Source organism: Salmo salar, chromosome 14 (genome assembly GCF_965601325.2).
Source record: "Salmo salar chromosome 14, fSalSal1, whole genome shotgun sequence".
NCBI lineage: Eukaryota > Metazoa > Chordata > Actinopteri > Salmoniformes > Salmonidae > Salmo > Salmo salar.
The window spans coordinates 109,435,053-109,449,744 of NC_138304.1; the positions used below are offsets into that span (position 1 = coordinate 109,435,053).

Below are 14,692 nucleotides of genomic sequence, written 5' to 3' on the forward strand. Positions count from 1 at the left end.
CATAGCTGGATTTCTTATAAGCTTCCGGGTTAGAGTTCCACTCCTTGAAAGCGGTAGCTTTAGCCTTCAGCTCAGTGCGGATGTTGCCTGTAATCCATGACTTCTGGTTGGAGTATGTACGTACGGTCACTGTGGGGACGACATCATCGCTGGATTTATTGATGAAGCCAATGACTGATGTGGTCTACTCCTCAATTCCATCAGAGGAATCCCGGAACATATTCCAGTCTGCGCTAGCAAAACAGTCCTGTAGCTTAGCATTTGCATCATCTGACCACTTTTTTATTGATCTAGTCACTGGTGCTTCAGGCTTTAATTTTTGCTTGTAAGCAGGAATCAGGAGGATAGAATTATGGTCAGATTTGCCAAATGGAGGGTGAGTGAGAGCTTTGTTCGCGTCTCTGTATGTGGAGTAAAGGTGGTCCAGTTTTTCCCCCTCTAGTTACACATTTAACATGCTGGTAGAAATTTGGTAAAACGGATTTAAGTTTCCCTGCATTAAAGTCCCCGGCCACTAGGAGCGGCGCCTCTGGGTGAGCGTTATCTTGTTTGCTTATGGATGAATACAGCTCATTCAATGCTGTCTTAGTTCCAACAGCTACGAAGAATACAGATGAAAACTCTCTAGGTAGGTAGTGTGGTCTAAAATTAGCTTTTCGGCGAAAGCACATTTTGCAATATTCTGAGTACATAGCTCGGCCATCACGGCTAGTTATTTTGACATCCGCCAACTTCGGGGTCACCTAAACTCAGAATTACTATTAGAAAAATTGGATTACCTTTGCTGTTCTTCATCAGAATGCACTCCCAGGACTTCTACTTCAACAACAAATGTTGTTTTGGTTCCAAATAATCCATAGTTATATCCAAATACCGCCGTTTTGTTCATGCGTTCAGGTAACTATCCAAACGGTGACGCACGAGCGCATTTCGTGACAAAGAATTTCAAAATATTCCATTATCGTACTTAGAAGCATGTCAAACGCTGTTTAAAATCAATTTTTATGCTACACTGTTGCGCCTTCTTCAAATCAAATCAAATGTATTTATATAGCCCTTCGTACATCAGCTGATATCTCAAAGTGCTGTACAGAAACCCAGCCTAAAACCCCAAACAGCAAGCAATGCATGTGAAAGAAGCACGGTGGCTAGGAAAAACTCCCTAGGAAAAACTCCCTAGAAAGGCCAAAAACCTAGGAAGAAACCTAGAGAGGAACCAGGCTATGAGGGGTGGCCAGTCCTCTTCTGGCTGTGCCGGGTGGATATTATAACAGAACATGGTCAAGATGTTAAAATGTTCATAAATGATCAGCATGGTCAAATAATAATAATCATAGTAGTTGTCGAGGGTGCAACAAGCACGTCCGGTGAACAGGTCAGGGTTCCATAGCCACAGGCAGAACAGTTGAAACTGGAGCAGCAGCACGGCCAGGTGGACTGGGGACAGCAAGGAGTCATCATGCCAGGTAGTCCTGAGGCATGGTCCTAGGGCTCAGGTCCTCCGAGAGAAAGAAAGAAAGAGAGAAAGAGAGAATTAGAGAGAGCATATTTAAATTCACACAGGACACAGGATAAGACAAGAGAAATACTCCAGATGTAACAGACTGACCCTAGCCCCCCGACACATGAACTACTGCAACATAAATACTGGAGGCTGAGACAGGAGGGATCAGGATACCACACTGTCTGTGTGGGTTGACCATTTCAGTTTGTCTGTGATGTGTACGCCGAGGAACTTAAAACCTTCCACCTTCTCCACTTGAGTCCCTTCGATGTGGATAGGGGGGTGATCCCTTTGCTGTTTCCTGAAGTCCATGATCATCTCCATTATTATGTTGACGGTGAGTGAGAGGTTGTTTTCCTGACACCACACTCTGAGTGCCCTCACCTCGTCCCTGTAGGCTGTCTTGACGTTGTTGGTAATCAAGCCCAGTACTGTTGTGTCGTCTGCAAACTTGATTATTGAGTTGGAGGCATGCATGGCCACGCAGTCATGGGTGAACAGGGAATACAGGAGGGGGCTGAGCACGCACCATTCTGGGGCCTCAGTGTTAACCTCTCTGGGCTAGGCGGGACGAATTCGTCCCACCTACGCAACAGCCAGTGTAATCCAGTGGCGCGATTTTCAAATACCTTAAAAATCCTATTACTTCAATTTCTCAAACATATGACTATTTTACAGCTATTTAAAGACAAGACTCTCGTTAATCTAATCACACTGTCCGATTTCAAAAAGGCTTTACAACGAAAGCAAAACATTAGATTATGTCAGCAGAGTACCCAGCCAGAAATAATCAGACACCCATTTTTCAAGCTAGCATATAATGTCACAAAAACCCAGAAGACAGCTAAATGCAGCACTAACCTTTGATGATCTTCATCAGATGACAACCCTAGGACATTATGTTATACAATACATGCATGTTTTGTTCAATCAAGTTCATATTTATATCAAAAAACTGCTTTTTACATTAGCATGTGACGTTCAGAACTAGCATACCCCCCGCAAACTTCCGGTGAATTTACTAACAATTTACTAAATTACTCACGATAAACGTTCACAAAAAGCATAACAATTATTTTAAGAATTATAGATACAGAACTCCTCTATGCACTCGATATGTCCGATTTTAAAATAGCTTTTTGGTGAAAGCACATTTTTCAATATTCTAAGTACATAGCCCAGCCATCACGGGCTAGCTATTTAGACACCCGGCAAGTTTAGCCTTCACCAAAATCAGATTTACTATAACAAAAATGTTATTACCTTTGTTGTCTTCATCAGAATGCACTCCCAGGACTTCTACTTCAATAACAAATGTTGGTTTGGTCCCAAATAATCCATCGTTATATCCAAATAGCGGCGTTTTGTTCGTGCGTTCCAGAAACTATCCGAAATGGTAAATCAGGGTCGTGCGCATGGCGCAATTCGTGACAAAAAAAAATCTAAATATTCCATTACCGTACTTCGAAGCATGTCAACCGCTGTTTAAAATCAATTTTTATGCAATTTATCTCGTAAAAAAGCGATAATATTCCGACCGGGAATCTCCTTTTCGGCAAACAGAGGAAAAAACACAAAGACGGGGGCGGCCAGTGCACGCGCCTAAGCCCACAGTCCCTTGATCGGCCACTTGAGAAAGGCGATAATGTGTTTCAGCCTGGGGCTGGAATGACGACATTCAGGTTTTTCCCGGGCTCTGAGAGCCTATTGGAGCCGTGGGAAGTGTCACGTTACCGCAGAGATCCTAAGTTTTTGAAAGAGATGTCAAAGAAAGACAATAAATGGTCAGACAGGCCACTTCCTGTAAAGGAATCTCTCAGGTTTTGACCTGCCATTTGAGTTCTGTTATACTCACAGACACCATTCAAACAGTTTTACAAACTTTGGAGTGTTTTCTATCCAAAGCCAATAATTATATGCATATTCTAGTTACTGGGCAGGAGTAGTAACCAGATTAAATCGGGTACGCTTTTTATCCAGCCGTGTCAATACTGCCCCCTACCCTCAACAGGTTAAGGGTCAGCAAAGTGGAGATGTTGTTTACTACCTTCAACACCTGGGGGCGGCCGTCAGAAAGTCCAGGACGCAATTGGGGCGGGGCGGGGTTGAAACCCAGGGCCTCCAGCTTGATGATGATCTTGGAGGGTACTATGGTGTTGAAAGCTGAGCTGTAGTCAATGAACAGCATTCTTACATAGGTATTCCTCTTGTCCAGATGGGATAGGGCAGTGTTTAGTGGGATGGCGATTGCATCGTCTGTGGACCAGTTGGGGTGATATGCAAACTGAAGTGGGTCTAGAGTGGCAGGTAAGGTGGAGGTAAAATGATCCTTGACTAGCCTCTCAAAGCACTTCATGGTGACAGAAGTGAGTGCTACGGGGCAGTACTCATTTAGTTCAGTTATCTTTGCCTTCTTGGGTACAGGAACAATGGTGGCCATCTTGAAGCATGTGGGGACAGCAGACTGGGATAGGGAGCAATTGAATATATTCGTAAACACACCAACCAGCTGGTCTGCGCATGCTCTGAGGACGCGGCTAGGGATGCCGTCTGGGCCAGCAGCCTTGCGAGGGTTAACACGTTTAAATGTCTTACTCACGTTGGACACGGAGAAAGAGAGGGGGGGCCGCAGTTCTTGGTAGCGATGGTGGCACTGTATTATCTTCACAGCGGTCAAAGAAGGTGTTTAATTTGTCTGGAAGCGTGACATCGGTGTCCGTGACGTGGCTGGTTTTATTTTTGTAGTCCGTGATTTCCTGTAGACCCTGCCAGATATGTCTCGTGTCTGAGCCGTTGAATTAGGACTCTATACCGACATTTTGCTTGTTTAATTGTCTTGCGGAGGGAATAACTGCACTGTTTATATTCAGCCATATTCCCTGACCTATTTCCATGGTTAAATGTGGTGGATTGCGCTTTCAGTTTTGTGCGAATGCCCCCATCCATCCACGGTTTCTGATTAGGGTAGGTTTTAATAGTCACAGTGGGTACAACATCTCCAATGCACTTCCTTATAAACTCACCAAGTCAGCGTATAGATCAATGTTGTTCTCTGAGGCTTAGTTTAGTTGTTACACTCGTCGTAATGATTGGACCAAGGCGCAGCGTGAGTAGCGTTCCACATCTTTATTATAATGTGAAACTTCAGCAAAATACAAAAACAATAAATGATCAAACGAAATGTGAAGACAGTGAAGTGCAAATAGGCACCTACACAAAAACAAGATCCCACAAAACACAGTGGGGAAATGGCTGCCTAAATATGATCCCCAATCTGAGACAACGCTAAACAGCTGCCTCTGATTGGGAACCATACCAAGCACACCAACATAGAAATAACCAACATAGAACACCCCCAGTCATGCCCTGACCTACTATACCATAGAGAACCAAGGGCTCTCTATGGTCAGGGCGGGACAGTACCCCTCCCCCCCCAAAGGTCCGGACTCCGGCCGCAAAACCTGAAACCAAATAGGGAGGGTAGGGGGGGTGATTAGTGTTGGTGGCGGCTCTGGTGCGGGACGAAGAACCCGCTCAGCTCGCAGATCCACCTTCTTTGGTGGTGGCTCTGGTGCGGGACAAAGAAACCGCTCATCCTGCGGATCCAGCCATGGACCCAAGCTGAACACTGTGCCTGGACTGGATCTCAATGCCGAGGAAGGCTCCTGCCATGGAGCAGGTCTGGACACCGGCCCTGTCCTGGACATTGGTGCAGAGGAAGGCTCCTGCCATGGAGCGGGACTGGACGCTGTGTCTGGACTGGGCATCGGCACCGAGGAGGGCTCCTACCATGGACCTGGACTGGACGCCGTGTTTGGAAGCTCCGGACTGTTGACCCTCGCTGATGGTTCCGGACCGTTGACCGTCGCTGGAGGTTCCGGGTTGTGGACCGTCTCAGGAGGTTCTGGACTGTGGACCGTCTCAGGAGGTTCTGGACTGTGGTCCGTCTCTGGAAGTTCCGGACTGTGGACTGTCGTTGGAGGTTCCGGACTGTGGACCGTCTCCTGAAGCTCTGGACTGGGAACTGTCGCCGGAAGCTCTGGACTGGGAAGGCGCACTGGAGGCCTGATGTGTGGAGCTGGCACAGGATGTACTGCGCTGTGGAGACGTACTGGAGACCTGGTGCGTAGAACTGGCATCAATGGTACCGGTTCGATGACACTTCGCACGGCAAGTGCGAGGAGCTGGCACAGGACGTACTGGGCTGTGGAGGCGCACTGGAGACCTGGTGCGTAGAACCGGCACACATGGCACCGGACAAATGACACGCTCCTCAAGGCGAGTGTGGAGAGCTAGCACAGGACGTACAGGGCTGGGAAGGCGTACTGGAGACCTGGTGCGTGGAGCCGGCACAACTTTCACCAGACTGATAGCACACTCCTCAGGACGAGTACGGATAGCTGACTCAGGTGGCATTAAACCGATAACACGCTCCTTAGGGCAAATGTCGTGCATCCTCCACCAATTCAATAACTCTCTCATTTCTCTCTCCTACAAATTCTCCCTCAACTCACTGATGGTCTCTGATTCTTTCCGTTCACTCTCCTCCAGTTTCTCCCTCTTCTCCCAGACTGGCTCTGGTTCACTCCTCGGCTCCGCTGACCACCCCTTGTGCCCCCCCCAAAAAAAAATTTGGGCTGTTTTTTGGGCTTTCTATGTGGCCGCGAACCCCGACATCATCGCTGTCCTCCATCATAACCTTCCGTCTGCCGCTCCTTCCAAAGAAGGCGATCCTGTCCTGCCAGGATCTCCTCCCAAGTCCAGGATCCCTTCTCATCCAGGATCTCCTCCCAAGTCCAGGATACACTCTCCTCCTGGGCACGCTGCTTGATCCTGTTTTGGTGGGATCCTCTGTCACGCTCGTCGTAATGATTGGACCAAGGCGCAGCGTGAGTAGCGTTCCACATCTTTATTATAACGTGAAACTTCAGCAAAATACAAAAACAATAAATGATCAAATGAAACTTGAAGACAGTGAAGTGCAAATAGGCACCTACACAAAAACAAGATCCCACAAAACACAGTGGGGAAATGGCTGCCTAAATATGATCCCCAATCAGAGACAACGCTAAACAGCTGCCTCTGATTGGGAACCATACCAAGCACACCAACATAGAAATAACCAACATAGAACACCCCCAGTCATGCCCTGACCTACTATACCATAGAGAACCAAGGGCTCTCTATGGTCAGGGCGTGTTATTAGTTCAGTTTATTAATTCGCCCATTTAAAAAAAACAGCACACATAAAACTTGAAAAAGCCATATATGCACATTAATAAAATCATTGAGGATAACACACAATAGTCTGGGACTTATTTCCTTTGTGGTCCTCTTGAGACAAGATGGCTGGACAAGATCCAACACAGTACGGCAGTGAAATAATAAAACAAAAACAGAGAAGAAGAACATCTATCTCATCATTCCAGTTACATCATAGGGGTTATTCATATGGGCACAGAAGACATCAAACATATTTTTACTTTATTTTTTAAAGCTGCCCAGAGAGGACGTTGTTTTTATGGGCAGAGGCAACTCATTCCATTCTGAGGCTCCAGTATACAAGAAAGTACCTTTCCCAGCATTACTCCTGAACCTGTATAAGCACACATCAGCAACACCTGATCTGGTGCTGTGATTGTGTGCATCCCTAACACGAGGAAAGTAATCACTTAGATATCTGGGCGCAGGACCATAAATACTCCTGTAAACCAAACCTAGTCTAATCTGGGACACCCTAGCCTCAACAGGCAGCCAGTTTAGTCCTGAAAACATCTCCTGCCTTTGTGAGTACGTGGACTCACCTTCAATACTACCCTGATCAGCTTATTCTGGGCTATCTGGAGCTTCCCCTTCATAAGTTTAGATAAGCCCCAAAACCAGGAAGTACTAGCATAGTCAAAGCCCGAAACATTTCCCAGTCCGCATGATCAAAACAATCTTGAAGCGTGGATTCCGATTGGTCAGACCAGCGTTGAATGGTTCTAGTCACGAGTATATCCTGTTTGAGTTTCTGCCTATAAGACGGTAGGAGCAAGATGGAGTCATGGTCGGATTTGCCGAAGGGAAGGCGAGGGAGGGCCTTGTATGCATCACGGAAGTTAGAGTAGCAGTCATCGAGGGTATTACCCACCAAGTACTGCAATCAATATGCTGATAGAATTTAGGTAGCCTTGTTCTCAAATTTTCTTTGTTAAAATCCCCAGCTACAGTAAATGCAGCCTCAGGATATATGGTTTCCAGTTTACATAGAAACCAGTAAAGTTCCTTGAGGGCTGTCGTGGTGTCTGCTTGAGGGGGTATATACATAGCTGTGACGATCACTGATGTACACAGAGAGCTGATATTAATGATATGCATGTCAATCTCTCCTGGCTCAAAGTGGAGGAGAGATTGACTTCATCACTACTTGTATTTATGAGAGGTATTAACATGTTGAATGCACCGAGCTGTCTGTTTGAACTACTGGGGCACAGCTCAGAAACCCATTCATACCCCACAAGACATGCCACCAGAGGTCTCTTCACAGTCCCCAAGTCCAGAACAGACTATGGGAGGTGAACAGTACTACATAGAGCCATGACTGCATGAAACTCTATTCCACATCAAGTAACTGACACAAGCAGTAAAATTAGATCAATAAAACACCTTATGGAACAGCGGGGACTGTGAAACAACACAAACATAGGCACAGACACATGCATACACACACACACACGATAGTATACGCGGTATACATACACATGGATTTTGAACAGTATATATGTGGTAGTGGTGGAGTAGGGGACTGAGGGCACACAGTCTGTGAATGTATTGCAATGTTTTTAAAATGTATAAACAACCTTAATTTTGCTGGACCCCAGGAAGATTAGCTGCTGCCTTGGCAGGAACTAATGGGGATCCATAATAAACCCCAGGAAGAGTAGCTGCTGCCTTGGCAGGAACTAATGGGGATCCATAATAAACCCCAGGAAGAGTAGCTGCTCCCTATGATTACACCATGAGTCATTAATCATGAAGCATACACCCCCGCCCTTCTTCTTCCCAGAGAGGTGTTTATCTCTGTCGGCGCGGTACTAAATATTTCTAAAACTAAAAGCATTTTATTTGGGACAAACCATTCACTAAACTCTAAAGCTCAACTAAATCTTGTAATGATTAATGTGGAAATTAAGCAAGTTAAGGTGACTCAACTGCTTGGTGTAACCCTGGATAGTAAACTGTTATGGTAAAAACATACTGATGCAACGGTAGTTAAGATGGTAGTTAAGATGGTCTGTCCGTAATAAAGTGCTGCTCTACTTTCGTGTCATCGCTAGTCCGACAGGCCCTAGTTTTGTCATACCTGGACTACTGCCCAGTCATATGGTGAAGTGAATCAACATCAATGACATGCATGTCAATCTCTCCTGGATAAAAGTAGAGTAGAGATTAACTGCATCACTACTTGTCTTTGTTAGAGGTATTGACATGTTGAAAGCACCAAGCTGTTTGTTCAAATGACTAGCACACAGCACAGACAAACATAGCTAACGAACACTACCTACAGCTTGACTGGTATTTTATTTTTAATTTAACCATTGTTTCACTAGGCAAGTCAGTTATGAACAAATTCTTACTTACAGTGACAGCCTAGGAAGAGTGGACTAACTGCCTTGTTCAGGGGCAGAACAAAAGAATTGTACCTTGTCAGCTCGGAATTCGATCTAGCAACCTTTCATTGACTGGCCCAACACTCTAACCACTAGGCTGCCTGCCACCCTGTGGTAGAGTCAGGCAGAGCTCTGCTTTACAGATGTTGTATATATTTAGATGTTGTGGCTCTAATTTTAGGACACACTTCATTCAAAATTCAAAAAGTAATGCACATCTGAGCTATCTCATGGTAACATGGGAACAGTTGAATAAGATGAGAACAAAGAAGAAACCCGCACACTGCTCTTGCTAGTTAGTATCACTGCTCTTGCTAGTTAGTATCACTGCTCTTTAATAAGCTTTATGTTTCGGCCTCAAAGCCTCAGAGCTTTTTTAAATTATCAACCGTATGTAGACATAACTTAACCCACATCCATTCAATGCATTTAATGGGGTTGGAGTTGAGGGAAATTTTACAAATTTTAAGCCCAATAGCAAATTCTGTTTTATAGTTAACAACTCCTCGATTAATACCTATTGTAGTTTAGTCAATCAAGAAGCAATGTAAGTCTATATACTGGGGCTCCCGAGTTGCGCAGTGGACTAAGGCACTGTATCTTAGTGCTAGAGGCGTCACTACAGACCCTGGTTCGATTACAGGCTGTATCACAACCGGCCATGATTGGGAGTCCCATAGGGCGGCACACAATTGGCCCAGCGTCGTCCGGGTTAGGGTTTGGCCGAGGTAGGAAGTCATTGTAAATAAGAATTTGTTCTTTACTCACTTGCCTAGTTAAATAAAAGTAAATATATATATACATACAGTTGATGTCTGACGTTTACATACACTTAGGTTGGAGTCATTAAAACTAGTTTTTCAACCACTCCACAAATTTCTTGTTAACAAACTATAGTTTTGGCAAGTCGGTTAGGACATCTACTTTGTGCATGACACAAGTAATTTTTCCAACAATTGTTTACAATAGTACGCAAGTATAAACACCATGGGACCATTATTTGACCATGCTGGTCATTTATGAACATTTGAACATCTTGGCCATGTGCTGTTATAATCTCCACCCGGCACAGCCAGAAGAGGACTGGCCACCCCTCATAGCCTGGTTCCTCTCTAGGTTTCGGCCTTTCGAAGGAGTTTTTCCTAGCCACCGTGCTTCTACACCTGCATTGCTTGCTGTTTGGGGTTTTAGGCTGGGTTTCTGTACAGCACTTTGAGATATCAGCTGATGTAAGAAGGGCTATATGAATCAATTTGATTTGATTTGATTTGACCACGCAGCCGTCATACCGCTCAGGAAAAAGACGCGTTCTGTCTCCTAGAGATGAAAGTACTTTAGTGCGAAAAGTGCAAATCAATCCCAGAACAACAGCAAGTTCCAAACTGCCTCTGGAAGAACTGTTCATCAGGAGCTAATGAAATGGGTTTCCATGGCTGAGCAGCCGCACACAAGCCTAAGCTCACCATGTGCAATGTCAAGCGTCGATTGGAGTGGTGTAAAGCTCACCGACATTGGACTCCGGAGCAGTGGAAACGCATTCTCTGGAGTGATGAATCACGTTTCACCATCTGGCAGTCCGATGGACAAACCTGGGTTTGGCGGATGCTAGGAGAGTGCTACCTGCCCAACTGTACATTTTGGTGGAGGAGGAATAATGTTCTAGGGCTGTTTTTCATGGTTCGGGCCCCTTAGTTCCAGTGAAGGGAAATCTTAACGCTACAGCATACAATGACATTCTTGATGATTCTGTGCTTCCAACTTTGTGGCAGCAGTTTGGAGAAGGCCCTTTCCTGTTTCAGCATGACAATGCCCCCGTGCACAAAGTGAGGTCCATACAGAAATGGTTTGTCGAGATCGATGTGGAAGAACTTGACAGTCCTGCACAGAGCCCTGACCTCAACCCCATCAAACATCTATGGGATGAATTGGAATGCTGACTGCGAGCCAGGCCTAATCGCCCAACACCAGTGCCTGACCGCACTAATGCTCTTGTGGCTGAATGGAAGCAAGTCCCCATGGCAATGCTCCAACATTTAAGCCTTCCCAGAAGAGCGGAGGCTGTTATCGCAGCAAAGGGGGGACCAACTCCATATTAATGCCCATGATTTTGAAATTAGATGTTTGACGAGCAGGTGTACACATACTTTTGGTCATGTAGTGTATGTCAGAGTATCATAACCGCCATCGACAAAAGACAACACTGTAGCCGTATCCATCGACCTGGCCAAGGCTTTCGACTCTGTCAATCAACGCATTCTTATCGGCAGACTCAACAGCCTTGGTTTCTCAAATGACTGCCTACATCTCAGACAGAGTTCAGTGTGTCAAATCGGAGGGCCTGTTGTCCGGGCCTCTGGCAGTCTCTATGGGGGTGCCACTGGGTTCAATTCTCAGGTCGACTCTTTTCACTTTATATATCAATGATGTCGCTCTTGCGGCTGGTGATTCTCTGATCCACCTCTACACAGACGACACCATTCTGTATACTTCTGACCCTTCTTTGGACACTGTGTTAACTATCCTCCAGACGAGCTTCAATGCCATACAACTCTCCTTCCGTGGCCTCCAACTGCTCTTAAATACAAGTAAAACCAAATGCTCTTCAACCGATCGCTGCGCGCACCTGCCCGCCCGCCAAGCATCACTAGTCTAGATGGTTCTGACTGAATATGTGGACAACTACAAATACCTAGGTGTCTGGTTAGAATGTAAACTCTCCTTCCAGTCTCATATTAAGCATCTCCAATCCAAAATTAAATCTAGAATCGGCTTCCTATTTCGCAAAACAAAGTGTCCTTCGCTCATGCTGCCAAACATACCCTCGTAAAACTGACTATCCTGCCGATCCTTGACTTCAGTGATGTCATTTACAAAATAGCCTCCAACACTCTACTCAGCAAATTGGATGCAGTCTATCACAGTGCCATCCGTTTTGTCACCAAAGCCCCATATACTACCCACCACTGCGACCTGTATGCTCTCGTTGGTTGGCCCTTGCTTCATATTCGTCACCAAACCCACTGGCTCCAGGTCATCGATAAGTCTTTGCTAGGTAAAGCCCCGCCTGATCTCAGCTCACTGGTCACCATAGCAGCACCCACCCGTAGCATGCGCTCCAGCAGGTATATCTCTCTGGTCACCCCCAAAGCCAATTCCTCCTTTGGCTGCCTTTCCTTCCAGTTCTCTGCTGCCAATGACTGGAATGAATTGCAAAAATCACTGAAGCTGGAGACTCATATCTTCCTCACTAACTATAAGCATCACCTATCAGAGCAGCTTACAGATCATTGCACCTGTACATAGCCCATCTGTTAATATCCCATCCAACTACCTCATCCCCATATTGTTATTTAAAAAAAAAAAATGTTTTTGCTCCTTTGCACCCCAGTATCTCTACTTGCACATTCATCTTCTGCACATCTATCACTCCAGTGTTTATTTACTAAATTGTAATTATTTCGCCACTACGGCCTATTTATTGCCCTATCTCCCTAATCTTACTTCATCTTACTTAATTTGCACACACTGCATATACATTTTTTATATTGTGTTATTGACTGTACGTTTGTTTTGTACGTCTGTGTTGTTGTTTGTGTCGCACTGCTTTGCTTTATCTTGGCCAGGTCGCAGTTGTAAATGAGATCTTGTTCTCAACTGGCTAACCTGGTTAAATAAAGGACTTGTTCTCAACTAGCCCACCTGGTTAAATAAAGGACTAGTTCTCAACTAGCCTACCTGGTTAAATAAAGGACTAGTTCTCAACTGGCCTACCTGGTTAAATAAAGGACTAGTTCTCAACTAGCCTACCTGGTTAAATAAAGGTGAAATAAAATAAAAGAGTAAGCATCATTACCAGTTGCATTAATGACGAGGTCAGGTCAGGATTCGTCTCTTACAGCCACCATGACTCTGGCTCTATAATAAGGGTTCGGGTTTACATTTACATTTAAGTCATTTAGCAGACGCTCTTATCCAGAGCGACTTACAGTAGTGAATACATACATTTCATGCATTTTTTATTTTTTTTGTACTGGCCCCCCGTGGGAATTGAACCCACAACCCTGGCGTTGCACACACCATGCTCTACCAACTGAGCCACAGGGAAGGCTGTGGGTTAGGGTTAGGGGTTAGGGTTAGGGTTAGGGGTTAGGGGTTCGGGTTAGGGTTAGGGGTTAGGGTTGGGGTTAGGGGTTAGGGTTAGCCTCTCTAGGGTAGGTGGCACCAAATCGTCCCACCTAAGTAACAGCCAGTGTAATCCCGTGGCGCGTTATTCAAAAACCTCAAAATTGCAAAAACGTCAATTTTTCAAACATATGACTATTTTACACCATTTTAAAGACAAGACTCTCGTTAATCTAACCACACTGTCCGATTTCAAAAAGGCTTTACAACGAAAGCAAAACATTAGATTATGTCAGCAGAGTACCCAGCCAGAAATAATCAGACACCCATTTTTCAAGTTGGCATATAATGTCACATAAACCCAAACCACAGCTAAATGCAGCACTAACCTTTGATGATCTTCATCAGATGACAACCCTAGGACATTATGTTATACAATACATGCATGTTTTGTTCAATCAAGTTCATATTTATATCAAAAACCAGCTTTTTACATTAGCATGTGACTAGCATGTGACTAGCATTCCCACCGAACACTGCCGGTGAATTTACTAAATTACTCACGATAAACGTTCACAAAAAGCATAACAATTATTTTAAGAATTATAGATACAGAACTCCTCTATGTACTCGATATGTCCGATTTTAAAATAGCTTTTCGGTGAAAACACATTTTGCAATATTCTCAGTAGATAGCCCGGCATCACAGGGCTAGCTATTTAGACACCCAGCAAGTTTAGCACTCACCAAAGTCAGATCCACTATAAGAAAAATGTTATTACCTTTGCTGTCTTCGTCAGAATGCACTCCCAGGACTTCTACTTCAATAACAAATGTTGGTTTGGTCCAAAATAATCCATCGTTATATCCAAATAGCGGCGTTTTGTTCGTGCGTTCAAGACACTATCCGAAAGGGTAAATAAGGGTGACGAGCATGGCGCAATTCGTGACAAAAAAATTCTAAATATTCCATCACCGTACTTCGAAGCATGTCAACCGCTGTTTAAAATCAATTTTTATGCCATGTTTCTCATAAAAAAGCAATAATATTCCGACCGGGAATCTGCGTTTAGGTAAACAGACGAAAGAAAATAAAGCATTCGGTCGACTCGTGCACGCGCCTAAGCCCATAGTACTCTGATCGGCCACTTGCCAAACGCGATAAAGTGTTTCAGCCAGAGCCTGCCTCGATATCGTTCAGCTTTTTCCCGGGCTCTGAGAGCCTATGGGAGCCGTAGGAAGTGTCACGTTATTGCAAAGATCCTCAGTCTTCAATAAAAAGAGCCAAGATAAAACACAACTTGTCAGACAGGCCACTTCCTGCATGGAATCTTCTCAGGTTTTGGCCTGCCATATGAGTTCTGTTATACTCACAGACACCATTCAAACAGTTTTAGAAACTTTAGGGTGTTTT

The 14,692-nt window shown here is 44.8% G+C and overlaps 1 protein-coding gene across 1 annotated transcript in view; it reads left to right on the top strand.

The window, feature by feature from the left end:
* The window catches only part of LOC106570772 (regulating synaptic membrane exocytosis protein 2), a 96,542-nt gene that overhangs the window by 13,097 nt on the left and 68,753 nt on the right, over positions 1-14,692 (top strand). The window lies entirely within an intron of this gene.